This window comes from Lepeophtheirus salmonis, chromosome 6, assembly GCF_016086655.4.
Source record: "Lepeophtheirus salmonis chromosome 6, UVic_Lsal_1.4, whole genome shotgun sequence".
Classification (NCBI taxonomy): domain Eukaryota; kingdom Metazoa; phylum Arthropoda; class Copepoda; order Siphonostomatoida; family Caligidae; genus Lepeophtheirus; species Lepeophtheirus salmonis.
The window spans coordinates 42,922,679-42,938,339 of record NC_052136.2 but is presented as its reverse complement, the minus strand read 5'-3'; positions in this window follow the sequence as shown (position 1 = coordinate 42,938,339).

Sequence of the window (15,661 nt, the reverse complement as noted above, 5' to 3'; positions counted from 1 at the left end):
TTCTAAATCATATATACCAGAAATATCCGGAAATTGGAAGTACCTAATTTTGTTCTTTGACCCTGTACGTAAACAATGCTCATGCCCATTGATTTTTATTTTCCTTTTTATTCGAAAGTTTGCAGAATGCAATACAAATTACGAAATGACGCGTTCTACATATGTATTTTAGGGATTCCATTATGATCAGGACCCTAATCACCCAGGGACTAAAGGACATATACCCCTTCATTTTTAACCTCCACATCAATTATTTAATTGTAGTTACAACACATGATTCCTATTATCACGCGTCTCCAATTATGAAGAAAAGTTTTAGTTTAATCTATAATAAAGCAAGAAATATTTTTGTAGAGGAACTGGATATTTTGATAGGTTTGTAATACTAGAGGTGTCCACAGAATTATATATATATAGATATATTGGGGGGGACGATTTTTTTTTTTAAATCCACAACTATTAACTGAAGATTAATTTTAAAAAAAAAAAAATTCAAAAAAACATACCTACTCACAAATATTAAATATTTCGTAAAAAAATTGTATAATCCACATGTGTTCACAGAAAATTAAATTTTGCAGAACAAAATTTCAAACACTACATTTCGTAGAAAAAAATTTTAAAAATTGATTATTTTGGAAAAAAGAATTGTAAAATAAATTTTTTGTGAGACAATTGGAAAGATTTAATTTTTTTTTGAATTTTTTCTTTCAAATAATAAATTTTATAGTAAAGAGCAATAATTCCTTAGTTTGGGGGGTTATAGCACTCCAGCTCACACCCTGCGGACGCCCCTGAATACTTTTTCACAATAGATTTTCTAACCATGTTGTTTGTTTGAAAGATTTATAAGAATGCATTTATTAAAAGTAGCATAGGCATTAACCACTGAATCACGTTTATTGTAAGTAGCACTACCTGATATGCAGTCAAGTGTACAGATGTACCGATGTATGCTGATAAATAATCACAATAGAATACTAATTATGAATACGAGTAATGATCTTATCACATAAGTTCCTATAGAGATACGAATAAAACATATTATTCTATAAGGATATGATATCAATATAATTAAGACTTGCTAATCAAAAGTTCATGCTTTGGAACATTCAAGCCATTTCGCTACAAGATGCCGTTTTGATTCACATGGCTGGGTTAAGTGATTTATATACATACATAAATATCATGTAACACAAATGAAGGTACCATTATTAATGATGGATTCGAACCATAAAAAAACGACTTGTTTATAACTCACCCACCTCTCCTTGCCCCGAAATATCAGGAATCCCAAAGGAATGGGTTGGAAAGTATGTAGCTCCCGCCCAAAATTAATTAATTTTTGCTTTTTACAAGTAAATTTATGTATTTTTTTAATTTTCTGTGAATAAGAATAATTTGTTCAAAAAATAAAATATTTAGTTTCAAAAATCTTTTACCAAAAAGTTTAAGCTTTTGTGACCAGTCTTTGATTCATCCAAAAAAAAAAATTAATTATATCTGAAATTTTGATATTTTTTGATCAGACGTGGATTTATGAAATGAACTTTTCATAAAAATTATTTTTTTCAAAATAGTTATGGATTTCTGAATTTTTTTACAAAAATTTTGAAATATGTCATTTTTTATAAAAAAAATATCATATTTTCTGTGTTTTTTCCTAAAATAAATAATTATCATAAAATAAAATGCTGAGATTACGTTGAATACAGATTACAATATTATTCCTGGTGAAAAAATTGATCTTTTTATGAGTTTTTTTAGATGTAATTGATTTGAACTAGTTAATAGATGTTTCATATTCAAAATGATTGATTAATTGATAGATAAAAGATTTTTTTTTTTCTCCGCAATATTATTGTAATATATATTAACGCAACTTAACTACATTATTTATTAAATTTCTTAATAAATATTAAAAAACTTAATTGACCAAAAATCAAACAAAATCATACCTCTATCGAAGGTTTTTTTTTTTAAATTAAAATGTAAGGATATAAAGTGCTTGAAGAAAAAATATAATAGATATTTAGTTCTAAGTATGGTCCTTAATTTTACTAGATTTTTTTTTAGTGGTTATTTATATTTTTTATTTATTTTAATCACGATACGATAAATTAATAGATAATTCATAATTTGAAATGCTGAATGTTTGTAAACTTTTTTATTTACTTTGATTTTCAATTATAAAGTCGAAATATGGCACGGAATCGTAGCTATACCCTTAAAACTTGATTTTTAAAAAAGTTTTCATAATTATTTTCATATTCTATGGCTTAATAACAATAATAATTCTGGGTTTCATGAATGCAGGTATTCCAAGACTTTATTTGTTACATAATGATAATCAAAGAGTACCTGAAGGCAAAATCTCGACCAGCCATCTTGAGGAACCTGAATAGCCTGGACGTCAACCAGATGCTCATCAAGAGAACCATAGGGAGGTATGAGAAACTGAAACTATTAAGGACAGAACCAGATCATGTAGATCAAAGTCAAAAAAGATGCCCATAGTTGTCAAGGTAAGGATTGGAAGAAATCCCTGGAGGAACCTCAACAAAATGACCAAAGATTTCAACATGGGTGCAACAACAATGATAAAACTTAGCCGAGATTACCTTGGGATGTATCCCTACAAATTGAAAATGCAACATCACTTGTCAAGCAAATTCAAGGGTAAAAGGCTTGAGAGAAGCAATGTCAACTTTTCAGAAGCTGAGGGTTGGCACAGCTGCTACAATTGTCTTCAGTGTTGAGAAGATTCTCACTGTGGAACAGGCATTTCACCCCCACAATCATGAGATTCTGCCCAAAAAAGGTGAGCTGGGTTACCATGGAGTCAACACAGTGCAGAAGTCCCAGTCGGTGATGGTTTGGGTTGCCGTGACTGAGACTGGGAAGTCACCATTGTTTTTTGTTTTTTTTGCCGTTGGTGGTAAAGATTAACACCAAGGAGTACATCAGCAGCATCTGTGAGGAATATCTTGTTCCCTGGGCCCAACAACACATCCAGAATAAGCCATAGACCTTGCCACATGATTTTGCCCCTACCACACATCCACAGAGATTCAGCGGTGGTGTGATGTCAATGGAGTGGCTTTTGGGACAAGACAGTCAGGCCCACCTCCAGCCCCGACCTCAACGTCATGGATTACTCAATGTGGTCCATTATTGAGAGCAGAGGGTGTTTGACCCCCCCCCAGCAAGAATTTGGTCGACCTGAAGGCCAAAATAGTAGCTGCCTGGGATTCCATATATAGTCTACAAGTTTCGTACAAAGGAGCATCAGTTAATATCTAATAGTATAGGGTAGCCTTGGCGTAGTAAAGTTTGGTAAACCTTGGCGGCTTAAGAAACCTTATCCAATATTCCAAAAGGGGCCCAGAAAACTCGTATAAGGGAAGGGGGCTTAATTTAAAAGGTGTAAGAGTAAGAGGAGCTTGGCATAGTGAAGTTTGGGAAACCAAGGCTTGAGAAATATTATTGTTATCATATTATAGGGTCCCGACAAGCTTCGTAGCGGACCTGGATCTATAATCTACCCCACCCCTTCTCTCTTTTATTTACACCGTCTTGTGCCTAAAACCCCTTTTCTATATCCATAAGCAACCCTTAGCTATTTCGAACTCAGATAAAACTGTATCACCCTGGTGACGAAAAGAAAATCTTTGGTAAATGCTGTAATTGCACAAAAAAAACTTATTGATGAAAGCTAATTTATTTTTAAAAATATATATTGCATTATCTTTTATACACGACAAATAAATGCACATATACTGGGCCGTGCAAAAGCATTGCGAAACAAATGAACCAATTATGTATAATTTAGTATACACTTAATATCCACAACTCCTTTATTAATATGTATAATTTAAAAATGTGATATTAATGATCATTAATCTTAAATATGACCAACGTAGGCAGTAATGACAGCTTCATAACGGTCGTGATGGCGGAATTTGCTGCAAGTGCTTTTGATGTAAGCCTCTGACATGGCAGACAACATTTTATTGATATAATCTTATTATGTTCAATATTCTGCTGGCCTGAGGCTCTATTTGCCACCAGATACTTTAATTCAGGTGATTCAGATCTGCTGATTGGGGAGGCTAAGAGCTCATTAAAAAAAACTGAAACTGAACTAATGGTTTACTTTTTCACCATCCTTGCTGTCAGAAGACGTACTTTTAGGGCTCTTAGAAAGACACCACGCCCCTCTTTAATGTACCTTGATACGGTAGACATAGAGATATTTATATACTCGAGCATCTCCGTCATGAAGAATCCAGTTGCATTCCGACGGCAAGCAAGGTTGAAATCTTTCACCTTTGTTACTCATGTGACATCATAATAAAATCTTAATTTTTAAATTTAACGTAAATAAAAAGAGATCTTCTCTGTAAAAGGGAAATTCGTTTTCTTTTCGTTATTCTATTTGAAAATTTAATTTGAGTCAATTATGCATTCTTCGATCAAACATTAAATTTTTGAATGGAAAAACTAAATATGTTGATTTTTGGCAAAGTGCAATTATTCCTAAAGATATGTCATTACTCATAGTCCATTCTCAATCTATGTATTCATTTAGAATTGCTTCATGATTAATATAATTGTGGCCTTATCTACTGCATATTTAAAATGAAATTTCTATACCTTCACGATAAAGAAAGAAATAACATTGGTCAATCGATACAATTATTAATATGTACATATTATTTATTTAATCCGTAATAGGGTAGTTATAAGATTTATAATTAACTAATTAGTCAATCATTGTTAAGATAAGAGATATGACATAAGATGATAAAACCGTTAAAAGTTCCGATGCATTTACATAAAGATTACTTCATAATTAATAAACATCTTACTTTTAGCCATTTCATACTAAAAGCATCGATATTATATAGGGTGATATTTGGAACAAGGTTACTACTACATATATCCTATATAAACATGAACATTAAAAAAAAAATGATTGAACCAGTGTTAGCTTCATCAGCTATTTTCGGTTTCGTCTCGTCTTCATCTTGTCTCGTCTCATTTGTGAGCATTTCGTCTTGGCCAGAGTTTTGTCTGCGTCATAATATTGTCTTCGTCATTGTATCGTCATAGTTATCTCTTATTTCGACGTCGAAATTTCGTCTTCCTCATGACTTTTGGAATATTTTCGTAAAAAATAATTCTAAATTGATTTATATTTTCTTAGTAAATAATAGTTATATTCAAATTTTGCATATGGAGCTAAATATGAAAATAAAAACTAAAGAAATACAAATAAAAATGCAGAAAAGGGCTAAAATGCAAATAAATCTAGTAAAAGTGAATGTATTTTTGTAAAAAAACAAATATATAATTAAAATTTATCAATCAAGCGAGTCCTTCTTCCATTGAATTACTATCTGGTCCCACTCTTCCTGATTACTCTTGTTAGTGATGAGATCCTTGAAAACACTGAAGACTCTCTCACAGTCCGCAGATCTCATCGAAGGCACATCTGAAGCTACTATAGTGTTGAGATCCTCTTTCATGCCAGGCAGATTCTTGCCATTCCTTTTTTTAAGTATTTCCTAAAGCTTGTGAGCAAACTTAGGGATAGTCAGGTTCTCACGAACATTCTCAGATGGACAAGAGTTAGCCTGTCTTCTAGCTGAGTGATGCTCTCTATTAGTGCCTTGCAATTTGCTTTGATTAAGGAAATGCCTTGGATAAGATAGGGACCTTCGAACAACTTCTTAGACTCATTGATGGTCCTACTCTTGTCGACAGGCATTCCCTGGACTTTGATGAGACTGAAGTTTTGGCAGTAGTAGAAGGTTACCTCAAGCCATGTTCCTTACCTTGTAAGAACTGATTCTGAAGGGTAGGGAGCATGCAAGAGGTAGAAAACTTCAACTTGCGGTGGGCACACTTAATAAAAATCTTCTTCGCTTGTACAATGAAAAGTCTTTCTGAAGTAGCAGTATCTTATCGAAGTTTAAGTCGATTCCAAACAGAGAAGAGTGGATGTATTTCTCTACAGAGGAGTTGTTAGAAGTGCTTACATTGACTAGGTGGATCAAGTATGGCTTTTTCATTTACGTACAGTCCAAAAGTCCTACCAGTACTATACACATGTCCCTACCCAAGCTTTCCGTGGTTTTATCAACGGAGATAAGCAATAACTTATCCTTAAGTTTCTCCTGATTTTGCATGCTACCTCCTTGCTTTTTTTTCCATTGTCCTGGCCATGGTGCTGCAGCTAGGCAATGTCTCCTTAAAGTACTTCTCCAATAAGTTTTTGAACTTTCTTTTAAGTAAGTATTGAAGACGCCATTGCTGTTATCCTTGGCGGGGTTGACGTTGAGCTCCTTTTGTGAAGTTTTGTCTCCCTTGTTGATTAAATCTACATTATTTTTGGTCCTGGTGCACTGTCCATGCTGTTCTAGAACACATTCCTATTAGCTTAAGGGATAAAGTTGCAAAGCTTGCTGAGCAAATATTTAGTTTCAAGGCACATAAGTCCAAATCTTGGTGCCACTGAGCTCCTTAATAAGCACTGAAGGGTTCACTACCTTAGACATGGTCAATTTAAAAAGATGGTCTTTCACTACGAATGAATGTAATATATTGAAAAGAAATTATAAATGATGCCCGTTTACATTTATAGCGAAAAACAGATTGTAAAAAAGATAAATAGCTTTGATGGCAAGATAGATATAATATATTTTCGAATATCCGAGTACTTTTTCCTTTATAATTCATGATGCCAATGGATTCATCCTTTTTCTCTTCTTCTATTTGAGAGGCCATAATGCCCAACGAAGAGACAAGGATGGAAATCATATTATTTTTTGAAAAGAGTGTATTGGTACACTCACCGCATGAAGATGTTACCCCTAATGATATTGGAGATACTATCAATAAGTTTGGAGAAGTAGCAGTCCCTGCAGAAGAGTGCTGTTGTCAGGGTGGAACCCTTAAGGGAATAAATAATGGAAATTTGATGAACAAGGTTACCTTAACATCCTAAATACGTGGTATTCTCCTAAATAAGGGGTTTAAACCTAGAGTTACCTATACAGGACAAGATATAATATGTGAAAAATGCTATAAATCAGGTCATTATGAGAGAGTATGCTCTAATGGGTTTTTTAAGTAGCTAGATTACATACAGACAACACTCCTTCATCAATATAGACTAGCAAAAACAGTATATCAAATGAGTCAGAAAAGTATACATCAGCAGAGGAAGAGGCGGACAAGCAAAGTGTATGTTCTCAGGTGAATGAAGAAGATAATATACATATAACTGAAAAATATGTGTCCAATATAAGCAACGAGTCTTCGGCAAATGTTTCAAAGATGGAATCGTAAAATATTAGACAACGAAAGGAAATTGATAATTCTTCATGTTTTATTTCAAAATGGGTCAAAAGGATCTTCCTCTTACTGATACAGAAGGGAAAATTATGACTTTTTTTTAGGATGAAAGATGGTGCCGAGGAATTTCCAAAAAAACCTCAAAAAGAAGAAACCACTCAAAATAAGAGATTACATCAACAAGAAGCAGGTCAGGATATATCTCTAAGAGGTCCACTCCACACTTGGAGCTGTCACCCAATGGCAAGGAAACTCTGATCAAACTTCAAAAACTTTCAAAATCAGGGTGTGCGTCTCCTACTATATATACTGGGTCCAAGCCTCCAATAAAGTTGTGTATATATGAAAGTTGTAATAAAATAATAGATTGAGAATGTCCTACGTTCATAATTTATCCTGTAACAGATTATAAAGTGTTTTCAATCAAATTAATTGGAACACAACTCTTACTTTTATTATGAGAAGAGGAAAACAGTTCAACAATTAGAGGAAGGCATTGATGAAATCATGCATAAAGGATCCTTATTTGTCCGTATGCAAACTATGAAAACTATGAATACATTCGGGATTGCTGAAATTGCCGAGGAAGAGATGAAGAGAATATTGATCACGAAAGAAATCCTTCTAAAAAGCTAGACCATATATCGATGACAATAAGAATTTCTTCTAAAAGAATAGAAAAAATTATTGTAAATAATTAATTAATTACAAATCCAAAATCAGTTCTTAAAGTGTTTCAAGATAATTATCAAGATATATTGGGATGCTCTAGGAGTGAATTTCCTAGACCAAAAGAAGTGGCATCTTGCTCTATCTTTACATACGATAATATATAAGACCATATCAATAAGTTTTACCGAGATGACAAAGCTTCTGAACAATATAAAAAGGAAAAATAAATTCCCCTTGTACGGAGAAGATTGTTCCCTATTTACTAAGGCTTGGATTTCAGATGGAAGAAAGGTGTACGGTCCCCTTAGCTCTAATTCTGAAGTAGAATTTCCCTTACACCCTAAAAAGGTAATGGGACATTACAAAGTCGTTAGAGGCATCTGATAATACTTAATGAAGCATACAGTATTTTAGCAGGTGGGTTGTCTAAACAAATAGAGTCTTTGCTACAAACTTGGGTTCAGAACAAAAAGTTTAAATAAAAAAACGACATATCGCCGATATTTGAGGAAATATTTTGACAACTATTAGTTCCGTTAAAATAAGAAAAATAATTTGGAGCAATCATTACGATTGACTTCAGCAAAACTTTTAACACTGCAAGTCATAATTTTATACCACGTGCTGTAAAGAAATGCCTTCAAAGTTTTTTTCATCCAATCCATGCAGTACTATTCAATGGAACTTTAACTATAGCGATTGATGAATTACAGGAAACTATATAGTCTTAGGAAAAACTATTGACAAGGATGCCCTGTATCCCTGTTGCTGTTTGTGGCTACAATGGGACAATTAAGTTGTACACTTATGTGGAAATATGGAGGTTTTGGTGTTTCCATATGTATTATATATATCGTACAGATAAGTAATGAATAGATATTTTTTCTCTATTTTCGGAGATGAAAATCAATGTGGAAAATACTTTCTTTCTTTCTATTGGTAGATGGTACGCTGGGACTCCCATAATGATTGAAGGATGTAAATTAGTAGAAAGCCTAAAGATTTTGGAAAAATAATGGGAGAGAAATGAAACTTATTTGTCTAACTTTGTGAAGCTAAACTCTTTAGCTCACAAGTGATGTCATACCTGGAGACGATTTATCTTGCAAAAGAGAGTAGACCCTTACAACTTCAAATTAAAAGATACATCCTTGCCCTGAAGAGACCCCAGTCTCAACTCGGAGGAGGACTTGTACAACACTAAAATATTTTACCAAAAATGTATATAAAGATTTTTACGGACCTCAAGTCTAAGCCTCAGTTGCAATGGAGGTTATTCATCACTGAGCAAGCTGCCTATAAGATGTTGATGTTTAGAACGGAATATTCCATGGATGCAGTGGCATTACAATCCATGGGCTGGGCAGCAGCACCAAAAATTGTATGGAGGAATTAACCTGTATTTGAGTCCAATAGTACAATAGATGTACTATCCGCTAAAATGCAAACGAGAAGTTATTCTTTAAGAACCTCCAAAAACAACGGAGAGAGCTAGAAACGATTGCCATCAACAAGAACGTTCTTACATTTTATGATATGGGTCACAAATCGATTCTGAATACTGGAAGATTCTACTACCCTCTGTAGAGATCAGCAAAGTTACATTTTCCTCTTAGTCCTTGTTATCTGAAATTTAATTCAGAAGTTTTGAAATCTCCTGTTGCGTGTTTTATTACAAGTCTTCCTTTGCAGGAAGAAGAAGGTTGTCCTCTTGCACAAGGACCCCGCGCCATCTATCATATATTATATTATTAAGTTCGTACGTGGATCTGTAGTGTTCTACGAACACCACCAACAGATAAAAGTAACGGAGCGGAGTAAAGCCAATAAGAAGACCTTTTGATTGGGGGTACAATCATACACTAAATATATATTCTATAAGGGATTACACTTATAAAGGATGTACATAGACATAACTATTAAAATATATCAACTCGTGAAACAAAAGGAACATTACTATCTATTTAACACAAATCCCTACGTTATGAGCTAAAATTGTATAAAAGGCAATACATAACAGGATCAAGGCAAATGGATCCACAGTAAAAGTTTTCTCTGACGATAAGATTTTCACCGTGGACCAGGTCTACAACCGTTGGCTTGATGGATCACCAGAGAAGGTTAAGAGGGTGTTCTGTACAAAACATTCGACCCAAACAATGGTCCTGGGAGTTGTGGTGTCCGACGGCAAGAATATGCCTCCCTTCTTTTTTAACGCTAGGAAGAAAATCGGCGAGGAGGCCTACTACAAGGTGCTGAGGTTCACCATACTACCATGACTCAAGGCCACCTACCCAGAGGACAACTATGTGTGGACCCAAGATGGTTTACCCTCACACACATTGGCCAAATGCCAGAAGTTCTGCGCCGACAACATGGCTGATTTTAGACACAAGGACATGTGGCTATCAAAATTTCAAAATGATTTAGCAAAATAAAATTATTGACATTTTTCTAAAATCAGTCATTCAGTCCACGTTTTGCTTTTAAACCCTTTATAATATATGTTAAGTATTTAATGTTAAAATATCCACTGATTATATTCTGGATTAATAATAATAAGAAGAAGAAAAAGGAGAAGTGTTCAACTTGATCAAATCAAACTTCAACAGTACTCTCCCCCTCCCCCCTTAGACGAAAGAAAGAGAAAATATTTTTTTTTTTTTTTTTTTTATCGTCTAGTACAAAAGAAAATGAATAAAAGATTATATGAACAAGCAATATAAGCCTAAAACAACAGTAATTCATGGATAAAATTGATATTGTACAGCGCACAGTTAGAGATTCTGGTAGGATCTTGGCGATTCCAAAAGTAGGACAGAGTCTATCTTTGGAAACATTGTTGACTTTGGCACCCAAGTCCAGGATTTTAAAAAGAAGGTTGGAAAAAGAGATTCTCTGATTGGCTTATTTTTAACAAAAACGTAGTCAACCTTGCTCAGACAATTGTAGAACGTTTCTCTCTGGGTTATTCGTGGGAGAACGTGAGCCACCTTCTCCATCGTCTGGAAGAAGCTCCCCACATCGGCATCTGCCTTAGGAATAGGAAACGAATCGAAGAAGCCTGAAGGCAAAGATCCAGTGCAACCAGTACGTAACTGGAAAGGCATTTATTTAGATCCTTGATCCATTGGTATTGAATTCCTCAGTCCCCACAAAACAACGGGCAGAGCTTTCATCAAATTTTCTTTCTCTTCTTGTATCCGTTCAAATTGCTCAGATTTTAAGGATCTATGGAACCGTTCTATAAGCCCGTTTGATTCAGGATGATATGATGTGGTCGTCCTATTTGCGATTCCATGTTACCCGCAAACACACATCCAAATAGCAATTGTGAATTGCATCCTCCTGTCTGATAAAATGATGCCAGGTAAGCCAAATCTTGATATCCAACCGTCCAAGAAAGCTCCAGCCACTGTACTAAAGGTGATGTTTGGAATTGGGATCACTTCCGGCCACCTCGTATACCGATCCCTTATAGTAAGGGCATAGTGCTGTCCTTTGACGAGTGTAAACGGGCCAATTATATCAATATGGATGAAAGCAAGTCTCGCTGATGGGGGATCGAAAGAGGAAGTGGTCTTGGATGTTCTAAAGTGTCCCGTTTGTTGACATGCGATGCATTCTTCAGTAAAATTTGTGATATCAGAACGTAATTTAGGCTAAGCGTAGAAAAGTGATACCCTTCTTAAAGTATCATTGAATCCCCGATCTTAGTGGCTTGAATGAATAATTTGTCGGTGAAGTTCTGGAGAGGAGACTACGACACAAACTAAGTCTTCGTTGTGAAAGCCTGCAAGTAAAGTTCCTGAAACACACTTGAGATAAGGTTTAACTTAAAAATGTAAAAATTCCGGGTCAGGGAGTCTTTGATCTTCAATGCCATCTTGAAGAAATTTGTGACTTAATTTGATCTTGTAGACATTTTTCGAAAAGACATCCGTGGTGTGGTTTAATTTTCCTGAAACATGCTCAATCCTGCAATTAAACATTTGCATATGTTGCAGAGTTTAATTGCAGGATTGAGCATGTTTCAGGAAATGATGAGTGAATACTCTAAAATTTTGCCCATCTAATGTCCAAAGAAAATGTTTAAAGTTTTCCTTCATACTAAGTTCTTCCCTATCAAAAGTTGAATATTTCTTTTGCATTTCAGATAAGGCTTTAGACCAAAATGTTAGTGGTTGCCAGCACCTATTAATTTTCTGTTCCAGAATGGCTCCCATTCCAGTATCAGACTGTTGTAAGGACTAAAGGTAACGAGTTGTCCCAGAATGAAATTGAGTACTTGAGGATAAACTGTGTTTTATACCTTGAAAAGCTCTTTCACATTCATCATTCCACATTAATTAAATATTTTTCTTTAAAACTGTCCATTTTGTTGAACTGTGAATAGAATTGAGCCATGCCTAAAAATCTCTGTAAATCATCTTTCCATTTTGATAATGAAATTCTTGCATTTGCTTCAACTTTGTCTAAGAAGTTTAAAACCCCCGGTAAAATAGAATAACCAAGGAACTCAACAGAGTCCCTAAAAACTCACATTTTTCAAGAGAAAGTACCAAGCCGGAAGTTTTAAGCTGCAACAAAACTGCGTTTATGGACTGCCAATGTTAATTCCTTGTCCGAGAAGCAATCAATATATCATCAAGATACGCGGAAACATTTTTAACTCCCTTCAAAGCCGAATCGATGAGTTGTTGAAATATCTGGGCAGTGTTTTAAGCCCACACAGCTTTCTTAAGTACTCATACAACCCAAATGGCGTAATGATACCTGTTTAACTGATGGAGTCTTCATTCGTGGGTATTTGATTGTAAGCTCTATGCAAGTCCATTTTACTCAAAAATTCAATCCCTCTTAGGTTGGCCACGAAATCCCTTAAATATGGAAGAGGATATCGATCTATATCTGTCATCTTATTTAATTGACGATAATCACCACACATTCACCAGCCTCCTTTGGCTTTAGATGCTAGAAACGCTGATGAAAAATTAGAAGCAGATGGACGAATTATTCCCTTCTCTAGAAGTCCATCAAATTGGGTTTGAACAAAATTGAGTTTTACATCATTCAGTTTGCGAAATTTTGCAAAGCAGGGATGGCCCTTAGTTTTGATGTGATGTTCAACTCCATGAGGTGGGTAAGATTCAGCAATTTTTTTAAAATCGAAAACTTCAGGGTATTGAGATTAAAGCCATTCTGATAATTCTGAAATGACACATGGATCATTAAAATACATTTTCTTGTTGAATATGTCAACATTAATCTTGTAGAAATGAAGAAAATCTGCCCCTAAAATAGGGTGGCCTCTGGATACCACTTTAAATTTCCATTGGAAAGTTCCTAGATTTTCAATTTGTACCCTTAGAGTTTTAGTACCGAGAACTTCTATTGGATTCCCTCCATAACCAAAGATAGGCAGTATTTTCACACGAATTAAATCTTTACAATTCGTGTGGGATATCTCAGATACCTGGGCACCCGTATCTACAAGAAAATTAATTAAATTTATATTTTCTTACATTAATATGTTATTTGAAGGTTTATTTAATGCCTTGGTCCCTTGCAACCGAGGATAATTTAGTTTTTTTTTAATCTATGAATTAAAATGACAATCAGGACCAGAGCACACAGTGGCATTCAATCCAAATTTTGAATGATAATTACAGCCTTTTTTAAATTTTGCAGATGTTGAGGACTTCGAAAAAGCTCCACTAGGTCTCTTCTGAATCAAACGTGCGACAGTGGGAGAAGAAGATGGATTCCCGACAGTAGAAACAGAAGTGTTTGTGACTTCTTCCCATCCGTACACATATCTGCTAAATTCTTAATTGTAAATGTTGATTATGCTCTAAAATATCCCTGACGTTCCTTTGGACCATTCCTTATTAGTGACTCTTTAATCCAACTTTCAAGTAAATCCTTTAGACGTCATCCAGAAGACGTTCAACCTCATCTTTGACCTCCATACTCGAGAGCCTAGATGTATCGACCATCATGTTGACTATTCTTTTTATCCTTGCAGAAGATGATAGCCCATATTGGACTAATATGGATTTCTTCGCTCCCTCATAAGTGAGATTCTCCTCACTAGTAGGAATAATATTGAAAAACTCACCAGGCACAAAAGAGGGACCCACGCAAAATTTCTGCCTCCTAGGTCCAACGGTTTGGGCATGCATAAAGGACAGACACACACACACATTCTCTATTATACATACACAGATTACTCAATACATATTTACACACTTCCCTGACGTAACAAGATAGTAAGCCTATTTATACTATAAAATATAAAAAAAGTACTTTATATATGTATATGTAGGAGAGAGTGAGTACTCATGTTACAAGAAATTACTTATTTTTTTAAGTTGTCATAAGCTCCACAATTTAAAAGATAATTCAACGCCCGGGCACATGACATAGGTAGTTACCTATGAGAAATAATTCCAAAGTATTTTTGATGTAGTACAATAATTAATAGCCATTTTTTGGTGTTTTTACTAACCAAACTAACCAACTATATCCTACTTTTGTTTAGTAGAAAACACAAAAAAAAAAAAACAGTTATTAATCCTACCTTGTCAGGAGGAAACATGATACAAGCTAGGATTAGATATATTACAACAGGAGAAAACATGTAAAAACTGTCATTTGTTATATTCAAGCATTTATTTTACTTTTTATTACAGTTTGTCAACACAAAGCAAATAATTCTAATTATATATATAAGATAAACAAATAACAGATTTACAGAAATAGAGCATAGTTAATAATAAAATTAAGAAAATATTTTTTGACTATTTAGTGTGATTGAGAAATGATGTGTATCATGAAATTAACAAAGCAATAGCATAATTAAATATAATATTTGTATATATATATATATATAGTAAGAGTATATATAAAACAAATGCCATGTAACAAGTCTCCTCTGTAGTGTTGGAATCCGAATAATTAATGTGAGCTGAATATTGAAACTAAGAATATTGTAAAGCACGTAAATTAATTGAACAAAATGCTAGACTATGACATTTAATAAAATTAAATTAAAATCTCATGTTGTATGATAAAAATATATCTCAACATACACTCACATAAAATGTTTACTTTTTGTGTCAAAAATTATTTATAAATGTAAACATTAGGCAACCCAGGTTTTATGGTGATTGATAAACAAAGGAAGACATGTAACGGTATAAGAACAGGTGGGTTATTTATATTTACTTTTTAAAGTTATTGGCATTGTAACTTATCTCATCCGCAACCAGTATCCTCACTCTCCCCTACAGATTATACAACATATCACTCAGAAAGTCCCAGGATTAGATAGGGAAATAACATTTTTTTTGACAAATTCATTTTTATTCATCAATATAATCTCCTTTTAGAACGATACAATCATTCCAATGGTTTTTTAGCTTTTCGCTGCCATAGGTGTAGAACGATTTATCGAGACCTTAAAAATATGCTTCAGTTTCAAAAATCACTTCCTCATCTGAGTAAAATCTCTTTCCAAGGAGCATATTTTGTAGTTCTGCGAAGAGCCCGTAGCCACTGAGGGCCAGATCTGGAGAATACGGTAGGTGCAGTAAAATTTGAATCCCAATTCGAACAATTTTGA